Below are 17,171 nucleotides of genomic sequence, written 5' to 3' on the forward strand. Positions count from 1 at the left end.
TTCTCCTTTCATTTGATCTACAGTTTTATTTTACTCCACCTATGAAACCTTATGAATTGCATGTTCTTCTATCATGTTCCATCTTTCATTTTTCTCACATTTTGTCAGTATATTATTTTTATAGGGGAATGACTTATAATACTTCTGTTCTATGACCACAATTCCCATAGTTGTCTTACTCTTAGCCCAACAGGTAAGTAGAGTCAGTGATTAATGGGTTGAAGTTCATCATTTCACGGTGGGGCTGATATTGTTGGTTCTTTGCCCCCCTCACTGGTACTCACCTCCCCCTGTAGAGACTGAAATGGCAAGAAGTTAGTTCTCCACATCTGTTGAGAAGATCTTCAACTCATTCTTCATAGACAGTTTCTTCCACTGAAGCCCAGAAAGGTGGTTACAGGCTGCTCCTTATATGGTTCCTACAATCTACAATGACAGAGCAAGTAGGAGTCTTTCTCTTTCCTGTCTTTCATTTATTAAACCTCCAGAGGAGTAAAGAAGGGTGTTTCTGTTTTTTAACATGATGTCAGAATACACTATAAATCCAGTGTTATCAAATTGGTGTAATATTGGAATATTAATAGAAAAATAGATCAAAATACACAATAAGGAATCTAGAATAGAGCCAAGTCTGCATGAGAATTTTAAATATAACAATCGTGATAGTCATACTCAATGAGAAAGGAGAGTTTATTTTACAAATGGGCCTTGGCAAAACAGACCTATCTGGAAAACAAGTAATAAAGCTGGACTTCCATCTCATCTCACACCATATACAAAAATGCACGCAAGGCTTAAACGTTAAAAAGAAAAAGTGATGAAACGATTATAAAAAAATCAGGGAAACCACGTGTCTGTGGAGGTAACTTTCTTAAACAAGAAACCCAAAAGCTCTGGGGGAAAAAATAGTCATGTGGCTCTAGGGATATAAAAACTTTTGTATGGGAAAATGTACCAAAACCATAGTCAGTGTATTAAGGGTCATGGATAGTAAATTTTTCAATACAGATGGCAGAGATCCTGGGCTAGCAGGCCTCAGGGAGAACTCCAATGGCGTCTGTGTCAGCACGCCCACACCAGGCCACAACAATGGCCGCCACCAATGTCCCAGTCCCTGGAGGGGTCTCACCTCTCACCGAGATGCACTCAGGGCCTATTAGGCAGCACTGAAAAATGCTGGAATCTGATGGCTCCTGCCGTGACAAATGTGTCAAGAACGAAAAGGTCTATGTTTTCTGCACGAGTGGTAAACTGTGCTGCGTGAAGCTCAAGTTCCAGCCAGTTTTGTCACGGAAGTCAATTAGCACTTGAAGCCTGAGGGCACAAAAATGAAGATCACTCTGCCCTGAGCCTGACCTGAGTAGGTTCCTGAGCTTTATTAAAACACCTTTGGCTGAAAAAAAAAAAAATACAGATGGCAGATAAAAATCAAGATCTATATTCTTACAAGAAGTCAAAAAAAGAGCAAACAATCCCATAGAAAATGGGCAATGAGTGTGAATAGAGAATTCAGAGAAAAGCAAATTCAAAAAGCTAAACATCAAACAAATGCTTAAATTAACCAGGCATTTGAAAAGTGCACAGCTGAGTAAAAATAAGACATCACTTTATGCCTATAATCTGGCAAAATATAGGGAATTTGAACACCTGTGGCTGGCAGATGTGAGGGAAAAGGTACCCTTATGTGTGGAAGGAATCAGGCACCATCCATTAGCATCACATCTACACATCCACTTAATCTCAACAATCCTACTCCTTGGAATCTATCCCACTAAAATAAAAGCAACAGGACATAAGGACAAACGTACACAGATGTTTATTGCAGCATTATTTGTGATGGCAAAAACAAAACAAAACAAAACCCACAAAACTGGAAACATAGTGAATGACCATCAGTTGAATAAATGGTGGCATAATCTTTGGCATGGCGACACAACTGAATACAAGGCAAATAGAAAAAAAAATATCACAACAAATTGAATGAAAAAGCAGGTGTTCGAATTCAGTTACCTTCCATTCAGCCAGGCATTAAAGAGACCTGCGAAAATGTAAAACAACGTGTCTACACTGATTTTTTGAAAAGAGAGGTATTTTTCATTAAATACATTGTTTTAACATGTATAGGCTTATCATTGTTATTTTAAGTGAATTAATAAATATTTCAACAACAATTCCTCATTGGATGAGGATTATAAACTACAAATTCAATTAGAAAAAACAATCAGACAATCCAATAGAAAAATTGGCTAATGACCTAAGCAGATTTCACAAAAAGAAAGTCCAAATTGACGCTAATTATGTAAAAAGGTTCTCAATAACTTTATTATTTAAAAATAATAGTAATATTATATAGTAAAAATAGTAATATTATATAGTAAAAAAATATAGTAATGTGTAGTAGTATTGTACCAATGTTAATTTCCTGAGTTCTCAAATTTTTTATTTGATTATGATAACATGTGACTGAGCTTCTTAACAAATTTTTAAGTGCACAATACAGTATTGTTGAGTACAGGTACAGTGCTGTACAGCAGATCTCTAGAACTTAATCATCGTCCATAACTGAATTTTATGTCATTGATTAGTGACTCTCCATTGCCGCCTCCCCTCGACCCCTGGCAACCGCCCTTCTACTCTTTGATTCTATGAATTTGACTATTTTAGATACCTCCCATAAGTGGAATCATTCTGTGACTGGCTGATTTGAGTTAGCATGATGTCCCCAAGGATCATCCATGTTGTCACATATTGCAGAATTTCCCTTTTTTTAAGGCTTCATGAATGGTATTCCATTGTATGTATATACCACATTTGATTTATCTATTCGCCTGTCAATGGACATTTAGGTAGTTTCCACATCTTGGCTATAGTTAACAGTGCTGCAGTAACCATGGGAATACTACCATCTCTTTGAGATCCTGATTTCAATTCTTTCAGATAAATATCCAGAGGTGAGATTGCTGGATCATATGGTAGTTCTACTATATTTTTTGAGGAACTTTCATACTGTTTTCCATAGTGTCTGCATGATTTTGCTTTCCCACCAACAGTGTGCAAGAGTTCTAATTTCTCCACATCCTTGCCAACACTTATCTTTTGATTTTTTGGTAACAGCCATCCTGACAGGTGTGAAGTGATACCTTATTGTGGGTTTTATTTGCATTTCCCTGCTGATGAGCAATGTTGAGCGTTTTTTCATATACCTCTTGGCCATTTCTATGTCTTCTTTGGAGAAGTGTCTATTGAAATCCTTAGTCCATTTTTAAATCGAGTTATTAGATTGTTTTATTCTTGAATTATGAGAGTTCTTTATATATTTTGGAGATCAACTGCTTATCAGATATGTGGTTTGGAAATATTTTCTCCCATTCTGTAGGTTGTCTTTTCACTCTGTTGTTTGTTTCCTTTGCTGTGCAGAAGCTTTTTGGTTTGATGTTTATTTTGTTTACTGCTTGTTTATTTTTGCTTTTGTTGCCTGTGCTTTTGGTTTCACATCCATGAAAACATTGCCAAGACCAATGTCGTGAAGCTTTTCCCCTATGTTTTCTTCTAGAAGTTTTACAGTTTCAGGTCTTACATTGAAGTCTTTAATTCATTTTGAGTTGACTTTTGTGAATGGTGTAAGATAAGGGTCCAGTTTCATTCTTGTGCATGTGGACATCCAGTTTTCCCAACACCATTTGTTGAAGAGACTGTCCTTTTCCCGTTGTGTATTCTTGGCATCAATTATATAAGACGTTAACACTTGGGGAAGTTGGGAGAAGGGTGTACAGGAATTCTCAGAAGCATGTTTGCAACTTTTCAAAACACTAAAATTAGTTAAACATAAAGAATTAAAACTGTATACTAGTCCAATTTTAACATTTTAACATTTGAGTGTGGGAACAATGATTTCTCAGCACTTTTAGCTGTTTTTTATTTTTCCTCTGTTCACCATACTGCACAGTTCTGATACTAAATAGATGCTTAATTTGCCAGTAAAGGATCCTAGTGATAGTGATGTTACCACCAACTTATTAAGCTTTCCTTCCTCACTAATAGAAACTAACTAAAGGTAACGATTACTTCCTCTTTGGATTTAGTCAAAAGATTTGGTCAAAAGCGATGATGTAATTTCATTAAAGCTTTACCACAAACTGAATCTTTGCTGCTTTCTCAATAGTTTCAGAAGCAGAATTAAGATTGTTGCCCTCAATTATGTTTTTTGTCAAGTATAACATACATAGAGAAAGACACATAAAACAAATGTATTCACACACATGAATAATTTTAAAGTAAACACTCCTGGAGTCATACAGGTCAAGAAATGAAATATATACAATATTTCAGAATCTGCTCCATGTGACTTCCCCCATAATAATTCCCCTATCCCTGCAGAAGTAAGCAACATTCTAACTCTTTGATAGCCTTGTCCCCACTTTTTTTTTTAGTGCTATCACTTATGTAGTTTTCTTTTGCCTGTTTTTAAAATATTTATGTATGTGGAACAAGACTTTACATATTCTTTTGTATCTTCTTATTTTCTCCAACATTGTGTTTGTGAGAGTTGTCTGTGTTGTTGTACAGTGATAGTTCATTTCTTTTCATTGCTGCATAGTATTCCATTGTGTGGATATACCACACTTTATCCATCTGACTCTAAGTGGACTGCCTCTTGATTGGGGCCATGACAAATGATGCTGCTGTGAACCTTCTTGCACACACATCTAGTGTAACTGTGCACAAGTATCTCTCTAGTGCAGTGATTCTCAAACTTTTGGGTCTGAGGGCCCCTTTACACTATTTGAAAAAATTACTGAGTGCCTCAAGAGCTTTGACTTGTGCAGACTATATCTATAGATATTTGCTTTATTAGAAATTAAAACTGAGAAAATGTCAAAATATTTTGTATTAATTTATTTAAAATAACATTTAAAATTACCTGTTAACACAAATAATATATTTAACGACAAATACCTATATTTTTGAAAACAAAAATCAATGACAAGAGTGGCATTGTTCTACATTTTTGCAAATACTTTTAATGTCTAGCTTAATGGAACAGATCTTGGGACTTCTCAGCCTCCATAATTGCATGAGCCAATTCCCTATGATAGGTCTCTTCCTGTGTATCTATATGTATCTGTCAGTTGTCACACTGTGGCAGCTGCATGTTGTTGTGATGCTGAAAGCTATGCCACCAGTATTGCAAATACCAGCAGGATGACCCATGGTGGACAGGTTTCAGTGGACCCTCCAGACTCAGACAGACTAGGAAGAAGGACCTGGCCACCTGCTTTGGAAAACGTTGGCCATGAAAACCCTGTCAACAGCAGCAGAGCATTGTCTGATATCGCACCGGAAGGTGAGAGAGGATGGTGCAATAAGACCTGATGGGGTTCCACTCTGCTGGACACAGCGTCCCTAGGACTCCCTGGACAGCACTAACAAAAACAGTGTATCTCTATCCTATTGGTTCTGTTTCTCCACACAACCCTGACTAGTACACCCATCCTCCAAGGCTACAGCTCTCACTTGCCTCAGGCACCATCCTTCCCTCCTTTGCCCCATCAGATCTGGAGTCAGTAATGGCTTCCCACTGCTGCTTGTACCTGGATCCTTGACCATCCCTTATTGGACCTCTTAATGATGCCACACCTCTGTAACGAGTCCCTTCATTAATTTATGATTAATTAGGCCCCTGACACCGCCATCAGTTTCCTGTTGAGATCCTGACTGACACATCTATACATTTCCATCCTCTTGCTCTGTGTATCTCAGTCTTTCCACCCGGGATCATTTTCCTTCTGCAACTGAAGTACCTTCCTCCAGAGAGGGTCTAAGTTTGCTATTCCATTTGCCATGGCACCAGTTTGGTATCAGTTTTATTTCAGTTCTCCTCATTCCAGGAGACTGTTGAAAACTACAGCTCATTTCCATAATCAGAACAAGCAAGTGCTCATTGGAGAAGAGCAGCTTGGAATGTTCTGCTTATTTCTCTGGGTTCTAAACTTCAGCTGGGAAATTCCTCACTGGACTGGCATATCTTTCACGATTTTGTAAAGAATGTTTTTAGTATTTTATCCAGCACTTTGAGTTGTTTTCAACAGAAGGGTTGATCTAAATAACATAGCCTGCCATTATCAAAAATGAGAAAGTCCTGGGGCCGGCCCGGTGGTGTAGTGGTTAAGTTCAGCATGCTCTGCTTCAGTGGCCCTGGTTCGTGGGTTCCAATCCCCGGGGGTGGACCTACACCACTCATCAGTGGCCATGTTGTGGCAGCAACCCACATACAAAATAGAGGAAGACTGACACAGATGTTAGCTCAGGGCCAGGAAGATTGGCAACAGATAGTAGCTCAGGGCCAATCTTCCTCACCAAAAAAAAAAGAGAGAGAGAGAGAAAGTCCTGCCCTCTCTTATGTATTTTTTTTTCCTACAATTTTTGCATGCACTTGCTGTTCTACATAATCACTTAGGAAGAATCTGTCCACAAATCTTAAATGACAACTATGACAGTGGAGCAAGGCCATTGACTTTCAAGATATCAATATCGTATTAGTTATCTATTGGTACATAACAAATTACCCCCAAAACTGAGCAGTCTAAAACAACACACTTTTATTATCTCATAGTTTCTGTGGGTCAGGAATTTGAGCACAGCTTATCTTGGTCTTCTGTTGCACAGTTTCTCACTAGGCTATAATTAAGGTATTCGTCCAAGGCCTGCAGTCTCATCTGAAGGCTCCAATGGGGAATGATCCACTTCCAAGCTCATTCACTGGTTTTGTGCAACATTCAGTTCCTCACAGGAGTTTGGAATGAGGGCCTCAGTTCCTTGCTAGTTGTTGGCCAGAGGATTCCCTCAGTTTCTTGCCACATGGGCCTTTCCAAAATGGTGGCTCACAATATAACCACTTACTTCATTAATACTTGAAAACCAAGAAGGCAAGAGAGAGAGTTTGCTGGCAAGACAGAAGTCACAGTCTTTTGTAACCTAATCTTGGAAATGAAATGACATCCCAACACTTTTGCCATATTCTGTTGGTGATAAGCAAGTCACTAGGGTCCAGCCCACACACAAGGGGAGTTGAATTACACACAAGGGGGCGAATATCAGGAAGTGGAGATCATTGGGAGCCATTTTAGAAGGCTGCCTACACCACAAAAATGGTCTGAATGTCCAAATTTAGCTCATCTTTCAAAAGCTGCACACCAATTTCAGCACCTTGGTGGAGCAGAACGATAGCAAAGCTTTTCTAACATATATCGTGTATGAAATACTGCTGCCTTCAGAGCACATTGGTTTGGCTGCTTCTTCAGTAGTTTCATCACATAAACCACTTTCTCTGCAAGCAACTCTCAGCTGTCAGTAATTCCTGATCTGTTAGTACTGCCATCTGCAGAGTACACTATGAAATCTCTTTTTGTTCGAATAGCCCTTTCAACATGGAAGAGCTTCTTTGCCATTTTGTTTGACTATCTCGGATGAATACAATTCCAAAATCTTTCCTACGTCATGAGTTTGATTTTGGTGGAAGAGGAATGATGAAAGTGTAGCCCACCATCTTTCTCCTTATGGCCAGGAATTCTTTCACCTGATACTGAGCTCTATTTTTGGACACACCACTAAAAAGTGTGAATAAATCAAAATATGCTTATAATTTCTGATTCACTCATAGTCTTTGGCATTTTTGTTCCATTATCAATGACAACTGCTGATTTTCCACTCTACATACTTTTCATAAATCATATTCACTATGTTGTTAACTATGTGTAAGGCCCAGAAATATCTCAGCAACTGAATGGAAATATAGTTAAATTCATTACCAGTCAGAGGAAAAGACATCTGATTGTTTCTTCATGTCCAAATGTTTCATATACAAGATACAGAAGTCATATATACAATAATTCTGTGCACAGTTTAATATAATCCAGAATAATTTTTCTTTTTTTTTTCTTGTTGTGAGGAAGATTAGCCCTGAGCTAACATCCGATGCCAATCCTCCTCTCTTTTTTTTGCCGAGGAACACTGGCCCTCAGCTAACACCTGTGCCCATCTTCCTCTACTTTATATGGGACACCGCCACAGCATGGCTTGACAAGCGGTGCATTGGTGTGTGTCTGGGATCTCAACCTGCGAACCCCAGGCTGCCGAAGCGGAGCGTGCACACTTAACGGCTATGCCACCAGGCTGGCCCCAGAATAATTTTTCAAAACATGTTTTCTAGAAAGAACTTTTAGGAATAATAGCTTGGGCAAATTTTGAAAATCATTCGTCTTCCACTTCTGAAAATGGTTGACAGTATTTTGTAGTCAATTTGGCAGCTTCGATTTAAGGCTTTGGCTTCAATAGACTCAAAACTAAAAAGAATTTATCTTTTTAAAAGTATTCTTATAAAATACTATGTTGTTTTGAAGTTCAATTAGTGAGAACAAAATGTGTTTGGGGGACCTCATTTCTAACACTTTCCTATTTTGTGTGTGTGTGTGTGCTCTTTGCATTCATTATTATGTCTGGATCAAAGGTGATTTATCACAGAAGTTGTTATACATGATTTTAGAGAATTGTATTTCCATTTCAAGGAATTTAAGTCAGCAAAGTTGTCAGTCTTTTTTAATTCACCTTCACAAATGTGAAGAATGTCCAAGTAATATTTTTTCTTAAAAGATGCCTGGCCTAAACGAAATTAAATAACTAAAACTCAAATACACTTATTAAAGATTATTTTCTTTAACAATATGCGTGATAGAATACCCAATAATTCTACAAAGAAGGCCACCTGCCATAAAAATGATCTGTGAATTTCCATCTAATCTAATCTTTGCTTTTTGCCTTGAATTTCCATCTAATCTAATCTTTGCTTTTTGCCTCATGTTATTTACATTTTTACAGGCATTTGTTAGTTCCAAGAGGAGAAAATATTCTTCCTAATGGTATCTAAATGGCTTTCCTTTGATATTCATACCAACACTCACTCTATTTCCTGATTTGTATAATTACACGGAAGTTCTCAAAATTTGTTTTGGGGCATAAAAGGCAGGGTGTAGTTGATAGACCCTCTCAGGACTGATGTACTCACGCATTCCTTCAGCTGCTGGGAGCATTGAGGACTTGAAGGTGAGTGTCCCCTCCCAGAGACTGCCCTCAGAGGAAGGGAACCGCCTCACCCATGGTTGGTGGTGGCCCCTTCCTGGGGGCAGCCCACATCCAAAGAGTGGTCAATGTGTAATATAAAGGCCCAGTCCCCTGGCCCTAATTCCAGACATGTCTTCAGGGCCATCGAGCCCCAGAGCTCCCTGTGGGACTGGCTGAGCCCTTTGTTATGACTGCATAACAGTTCAAAGTCTCCCAATGCCTAATCCTGCTTCCTTCACTCCCTTCCAAGTGTTAAGCCTGAGGGCACTCTCCTATTAATTTCCTGAACTCTAATTTCTGTTTCACAATCATTTTCCTGAAAAACCCCACCTGCAGCCCACAGGCTTTCACAATCATCTTTAATTATTTCAGCCTCTTACTCCTGTAATTATACAATTATACACATACACACACACACACACACACACACACATGCTTACACTCCAACTGACTGATAAAATTTTAACCTTGAACGCACACACAAGATTTTCACTCCAAGTTACACTGGGACGCTTAAATTTGAAAGTGATTATTAAGATCTCAACATTAGATAGGAACAACCTGACTTGTTCGACATTACTAATGTTATTACACCAGTTGGAAGCAATGACAACCCAATTGATCACATATTCATGGAGCCCACACAAGTTCAGGGCTGCCAGAAATGGCCTTCAGGTTGGCATTCAGTGGTTCAGCCTTCAAAAGACCGAGGTCAGACTGAACTCAAAAAGAAAATTTTGAGGCTGAGGCTGAATTTTAATGCAAACTAAATATGTGTATACTCGTGTGTGTGTGTGTCTTTACTTAAGCATGAAGTAAAGTATGGAAAGACACACAGGTTAACATGGATACTATATTGCTTGCCTAGGATTTCCATAACAAATTAGCACTAACTGGGTGGCTTAAAACAATAGAAATTTATTCTCTTACAGCTGTGGAGGCCAGAAGTCAGAAATCAAGGTATCAGCTCCCTCTTAAGGTTCCTTCCTCACCTCTTCCAGCTTCTGGTCGTTGCCAACAGTCTTTGGCTTGCAGATGCATCACTCTGGTCTCTGCCTCCGTTGTCACATGGTCTTCCTCCCTGTGTGTCTCCTCTGTATCCTCAAATCTCTCTCTCTCTTATAAGGACACCAGTCATCAGACTTAAGGCCCACCCTAACCAAGAATGACCTCATCTTAACTTGATTATATCTGTAAAGACCCCCAAATAAGGTCATATTCACAGGTACTGAGGATTAGGACTTCAACCTATCTTTTTGGGGAGACACAATTAAACCCACAACAGATATGTGATTTAGCGGGGAGAGGCCCCTGGGTAATGGACAAAAAAGGAGAAGTCAAGAAAAGGCAGGCAAAGAAAAAAGAAAGGTGGAGGGAGGGGAGAGGATGAATGTCATATCTCCATGAGCATAAATTGTCCCATTTATGTAAAATTCTGTGCATATGCATGAAGAGATTGGAGTCAAGAGCTAGCTCTAGGGCCGGCCCCGTGGCTTGGCGGTTAAGTTCGCATGCTCCGCTGCCGGCGGCCTGGGTTCGGATCCCGGGCGCGCACCCACGCGCCGCTTCTCCGGCCATGCTGAGGCTGCGTCCCACATACAGCAACTAGAAGGCTGTGCAACTACGACATACAACTATCTACTGGGGCTTTGGGGGAAAAAATAAATAAATAAATAAATGAAATTAAAAAAAAAAAAGAGCTAGCTCTATATTTATCTGTGGGAATAATAATAACAGATAATCTTTGTCTGTGGCTTACTATGTGCCAGACACTGTTTTAAGCACTTTACATGAATTAACTCCTTTAATCCTCCTATCTCAACCCTGTGATGCAGGTACTATTATTATCATATCCATTTCACTGATGACAAAACTGAGGCATAAAGAGACATAGCTAGTAAAATAGCTGAGCCAGGATTCAAAGCAGGGCAATTTGGCTTCAGGATCTGTGCTCTTCATCACCTTGCTATGTACAATATAATTCTGTTCTTGAAAATCACAAACACTATATGTGTATACAAATGCTTGTATCTTTTAGAAGACATAAAGTAAAGTGTCAAGATAAAAAAAATCTTGAATTCTAATCAGCTCTGATGCGGGGTCACAAATTAATGAATGTTCTGATTGGCCCATATTGGGTCACATGTCCAGACCACGTGTTTGGGGGGAGGGAGGAGAGGAGTTTTGTTAGAACATTCTTGTTAGATTCATGTGGAATGGGCTTCTCACAGGAAGGAGAGGCTCTATTACCAGAGGAAGGGGAAGTGGATGACAGCTGATGGGCTTGCAAAAACTATAGCCACTCCCACTCCAGTCTCCTTGAACCTCAGATTCACCTTCCCTACCTTTCGCTGGAACGTGAAGAGCAGAGAAGCTGAATGCCCTTCACCATTCAGATGAACCTAAAGTGAAGAGACAGGCTATGGAGAAACTCTCCCCCAAAAATCACACCCAGTTTTCCTATCCCCCTTGCCCAGGAAAGGGTTAATAGTGGGAATGAGATTTGTCATCTTCTCCCCCCAACACACACACACACAGAAAAGATGCCTCCATCCCCAATTCCTACAAGTCCACCAGGGGCAAGATGCCATTTAGGATTATTCAATGGTGCAACAGGAGCATCTGTTGCATTTGGATCATCTGGTATTTTGGATGCTCTGCCAGTCTGAGGATTATCGCACCTGTGGGGATTAAGTGGCACTGTAGGATTAACTTGAGTTTGGGGTTTAACCCCCACCTGGAAGGATTCTCTGGTGGTGCTGTAGGATTATCTTAGGTTAGGTTGATCACATAGAAGGATTCTCCACTACTTTGACGTTCTTCCTGATCTAGTGTCTTTTTTCCCACAGTATTAATAAGTGAGTCTTTGACTCAGACCTACCTCAAGGCAGGTTGAAGGGTTGAAGTGTCTTCCTGGCTAACAGTTCCCATCCCAGGAACTTGTGGATGGCCTGGTGAAGGGCGAGGTGTTTCCATTTTCGATTGGCATGCTGTTCCGAGGGATAATAAGAATGGTGGAACTTGTGTCTCAGAAGTGGATAGGAATGGTGGTCCCTGTATCTTAGGGGTATGGGAATTATGGATGCTGCATATTAGGGACGAACAAGAACAGTAGTACTTGTGTGCCAACGTCTGATAAGAATGATGGCCTCTGTGTCTCCAGGACTGACAGGAATGGTGGATCCCGAGTCTCAGGGGCTCATAGGAATGGCGGATCTTGAGTCTCAGGGGCTGACGGGAATGCTGGATCCTGAGTCTCAGGGGCTAACGGGAATGGCGGCCCCCGAGTCTCAAGGGCTGATGGGAATGGTCACCCCTGTGTCTCAGGGGCTGATGGGAATGGCGGTTCCTGAGTCTCAGGGGCTGACGGGAACAATGAATCTTGAGTCTCAGGGATTTGTGGGAACTGCCGTAGCTGAGTCTTAGGTGCTGTGGGATTTGAGAACCCTGGATATCAGAGAATGATGGAAACAGTGGTCCCGGTGACTCATTAACCAATGAGAATGGAGCCCTTATATTTCAGGAACTAACAGGAATTATGTTCTTATCCCAGAGGCTTAAGAAAGTCCCAGCCTAACCCACAAGCCATTTGTTATTCATCCATCCCTCCATTCATTCATTTAGCAAACATTTTCCTGAGCCTCTGCTCTGAGCCACACCCTAAGCTGAGCAATACTGAGGACACTGAGATGACTCAGACAGAGAGTGTGCCCTCAGAGAATTCCCAGACAGACCCAGACACCGAAAATCACAACACAGAGGCATCAGGGCCAGGACAGAGACAGCAGGGTGGTGTGGTTACTGTTCTGACTTCACTATGGGGCATCTGAGGGTGAATGCAGAGTGGATTCTGGATACCAAGTCAAGATGCAGGGGCTGAAAAAAAAGTCCATTTTATCATATGTGAATTTGTGCGCATGTGCCCAAAATCAATCGCAAGTAGTTCTACATTTTCACAGAGGCAGCCCACCTCCCAAGAAAAGGCAGGGAGCTTGGAGCCAGAGAGACCTCGGTTCGAATCCCGGCTCTGCCACTCAGTTTGTGAGCTTGGGCAACTCACTATTAAGAACCTCAGTTCCCCCATCCTTGCATGGAGATAATAACAGTTCCTAAAAATAAGATTGCTGTGATGACTGAATGATATAATGTATAACAAATACCCAGACCAGCGCCTGTCCCCACATAGACATTCAATAAGGGGTATGTGTAGTCATTATTATTATTCCTATCATTAGTAATTAATAACAAATTTTAAAAGACCTAGAAGTAAGTATTTGTCAAATATCTGTGTTCAGAGGCTTAAGAGCATTGGAAGAAATAAGTTAAAAACAAGAAACCTCAGTAATTTGCATATGCATAAGCATTAATTTCTTAATGTAAAAAAAACCTCCCAATTGACTGAATAAGTATGGATAAATGTATACAATGGAATACTATGCAGCCACTAAAATGAACGAGGTAGCTCTATAAGCATGGATACAGGAGAATCTTCAGGATATAGTGTTAAAAAAGCAAAGTGTAGAATAGGTGATCCCATCTGGGGACAAAAATAGAAAGAGGATGGTCTACTATATGTGCACAGATGTACAGAATTCCTCTGGAAAGACACAAGAAATTGGTAACATAAGCTGTCCCCAGAAAGAACTGGGTGGCCAGGGGACAAGGTAGGAGGGAAATGCATTTTTCACTGTTGGAACCCAAGAACCATACAGCCACCACTGCCTGAATGGCTTCCCTAAATGTCCCCAGGCCGTTAACGTCCACTAAATTCCAAGCTGTACACAGCATCCTCCCTCTCCTGTACCCTCTTCTTCCTCCTGGTTCCCCACTGGGAAAAACTCTTGTCCCCTCAGTTCGTGGGCCAGACAGACTCCCGGTTGTTGTATCTTCTTCACCTCTTCCCTCCCTGTCACCCCCCACAGCCTGTCAGTCCCCAGTCCCTCCTGCCTCCTCACATTCTCTGCCCCACCCCCCTCCTCTAGTCCCAGGGTCCCAGCCTCAGCTCAGGCATCCTCCTCCCCAGCCTCCCAGCCTCCACCAGTCTCTCCCTCTCAATCCATCCCCCACAGGACCCCAGAGGGGTCCTTCTGACACCCACATCTGACCCGGCCCCTCCCTTTGCTCACAACCCTCTATGGCTCCCCATCACCCGCAGGAGAAAGTCCCCAGCCTGGCCTTCAGAGTGCTTGCGAACTTGGCCCCGCCCACCACCTCAGCCTCATCTTCTATGCTCCTTGGCTCCTGTCCTCTAAGGCTCCCGTCAGACTTGACTGCTGTGCTGTTCTCCCGGAATCGCCCCTGGTTTCCTGCCTTTGGGCCTCTGCTTAAGCTGTGCTCTCCGCCTGGATCGCCCTTACTGCTGCCTGCCCGCCCCCCAACACCCGCCTCCCTCAAGGATTCAGATCTAACTTCTCCCGGTTCTTGGAGGTCAGGCCACAACCACTGCCTTCTCTGGGGGTCCTGTCGGATGTCTCCAGCTAAAAGGATTCCTTTTGCTCCTGTGCTTGCACAGCCGCTGGTCTCCCCTCTGTCGTACCCCGATCACCCTGGATTGGAACTGTCTGCGCTGGGTCTGTCTCCTCCATCAGACTGTGAGCTCCATCTGCAAGGGCAGATATGGGTCTGATTCACCTCGGAAGCCCCCGGGGGGGGGGGGTGGAGAGACCCAAGCGGAGGGAGGGGAAGGAGGCTGGGAGAGAGAGAGGAGAAGAGCCGACCCCGATGGTGGTGTGTGTGGGGGGGGGGTGTAAGGAGAGAGGAGAGAATGCACAGGGCAAGGAGGAGGCAGGCAGAGAGAAGGACGGGAGGAGAGGTGGAGGGACGAGGGAAAGCGGAGCGAGGAGAGAGAAACGGGCCCCGGCCGAGGGAGGAGGAGGGAGGGAGAAGTGGGAGCGCCGCCGGCCCCGCCGCCTCCCGGCTCCTTTTGTCCCTTCCCTCCTCCCTGCGTCACGCTCCCCGGCCCGGCCGCCCCTCCCCGCGCCCTCCCCCGCCCCGCTCCTCCTCCGCGGGGCTGGATGGAATTTTTTCCCCTGGACCGGGGCCAGCTCCGGGGCAGGGGGGAAGCCAGGCCGGACTGGGCCGGGCGGTGGGGAGGGGCCGGGGCGGGGGCCCCCTGGGGAGGGGGCTGGTCCGGCGGGGTCCCGGGCGGGGGAGCCGGCCTGCGGAGCCGGGGAGGAGGCGCAGGCCGGAGGGAGCCGAGGCGGAGGGCAGGAGGATGGCGGGGACTCGAGGAGGAAGGGGAGAGGCCGTGGGGCGGCGGAGGCGGGGAGAGGATGGAGAGGAACCGGCGGCGGTGAGGCGGGCTCAGCCAGGCCTGGGGGCTGACCGAGGGGACCCTTCCCTCCGACGCGGGAGCCGCGGAGCCGTGAGTCTGCGGGAAGGGCGGGGGATGGGGCCCGGGGCCGGGACTCCAGGGTCCCTGAGGGAGGACCCTGAGCGAGGAGGCAGCCGGGGGCCTGGGTTTCTGGGTTCTGGGAGGAGGAGGAGGAGGGGGCTGGGAACCCAGACTCCTGAATCCTTGGAAAAGGGGCTGGGGGCCAGGATTCCGGGGTCCAGAAGGAAGAGAGGGCAGGCAACACCTCTTGGATTCCATTGCGCGGAGAGAGATGGGGCTGCGAGAGCTGGGTTCGGAGCTGGAGGAGCCTGGGGGCAAGATGCCCGCTCGAGCCCTCGGGGGAGGTGGAGGGAGAGAGTCTGGCCTTGGAGGTGCCCCTGGCAGCGGAAGGGTTAATGTCTGGCTGGAGGGGAGGGGGAGGGGCAGGGAAGGGGCTGCGGGGCTTTGAGGGGTCAAGGGTGAGCCGTGCAAGTGGGAGGGGGCCGCGGAGGAGGGGCGAGGTTGTCTGGGCTGCCAGACAGGCCAGGGTCAGCGGCGGGGGCAGGGGATGTCTGGCGGAGGAGAGGCCCAGCATCCAGGCTCCCTTGGGGACCCGGGATTCCAGGCCCCGGCCCCTCCTCCCTTAGACCTGGGAATCCGCAACGCGGCCCCCTCCCTCAGAATTCCAGAATCCGAATCCCTAGCCCCCTTTACCCCAGGACCCGGGAGTCTGGGTCTCCAGCCTCTCCCCACAGACCTCGGAGTCCACACTCCAGCCCCCACCTTCCACGAAACCCCAGAGTTCGGGCCCCCAGCCCTTGCCTCCCGAACCCAGGAGTCCCCACCTCCTCCTTAGCCCCAGCTGGAGTCCAGCCCTCCGGGGGTTAAGGGGGCGGGACCAGCTGGTTGCCATGGTGCCAGACTGTTTGGGTCTGCTCTCTGACCCTTGGGGGCTCCCCAGGGTCTGCAGAGAGGGGGAGGGGGACCCAGACCTGGGGGAAGTCCAGCGCCAACCCCTTCCCCAAATCGGGCCTGTGGGCCCAGGAGTTCGCATTTCCACCAACGCCTTGTCCAGTGACCTTGAACAAGTCCTGACCCTTCTTGCTGGCCCTCAGTTTCCCCAAGGAGAAATTTCTTGGGGGAGTGAGGAGATGCTCAGGTCCCGCAAATCTTGAAGATTCTCGGTTTCCCCTCTCTTCTCACCCCCTCCTCAGGCCCCAGGCAGCCCCGGGGCATGCTGGGAACCCAGGCCTGGGCTCTGGGCCAGGTTGTTGTGGGGGGGGCGGGGGCAGCCTCCTCCCTTCCCCTTCCTCCCCACCTTGGCCTGACTCTCGCCCCCGCCTGAGGGTCTGGGAGGTTGGGAAGGAGGGAAGGGGGATGAGAGCTGGGACCCGAGACCCGTCTCTGGCCCCCCGCCTCCCCCTTTCCTCCTCCGCCCCTTCCCGCCTCTCCTCCCCCTCCTCAGCAGGTCGCTACCCCAGCCCTGGGCCCCTTCTCCAACCACCCCCACCCCACCCCCAGCTCCAGACCTGGCTCTGAGCTGCGAGGGGGAGGGAGAGAAGGAAGGAGAAAGACAGAAAGGGAGAGAGAGAGAGAGAAGGAGCAGAGAGGGAGACAGAAAGAGAGAAGCGATGGAGGGGGAGGGAAAGAAGAGAGACCCAGGAGGGAGGGAAGGAGAAAGAGAGAGACAGAGGGAGAGAAGGAGACAGAGAGATGAAAGATGGAGAGAAGGGGGAGGGGA

The sequence above is a fragment of the Diceros bicornis genome, chromosome 34 (genome assembly GCF_020826845.1).
Source record: "Diceros bicornis minor isolate mBicDic1 chromosome 34, mDicBic1.mat.cur, whole genome shotgun sequence".
Classification (NCBI taxonomy): Eukaryota; Metazoa; Chordata; class Mammalia; order Perissodactyla; family Rhinocerotidae; genus Diceros; species Diceros bicornis.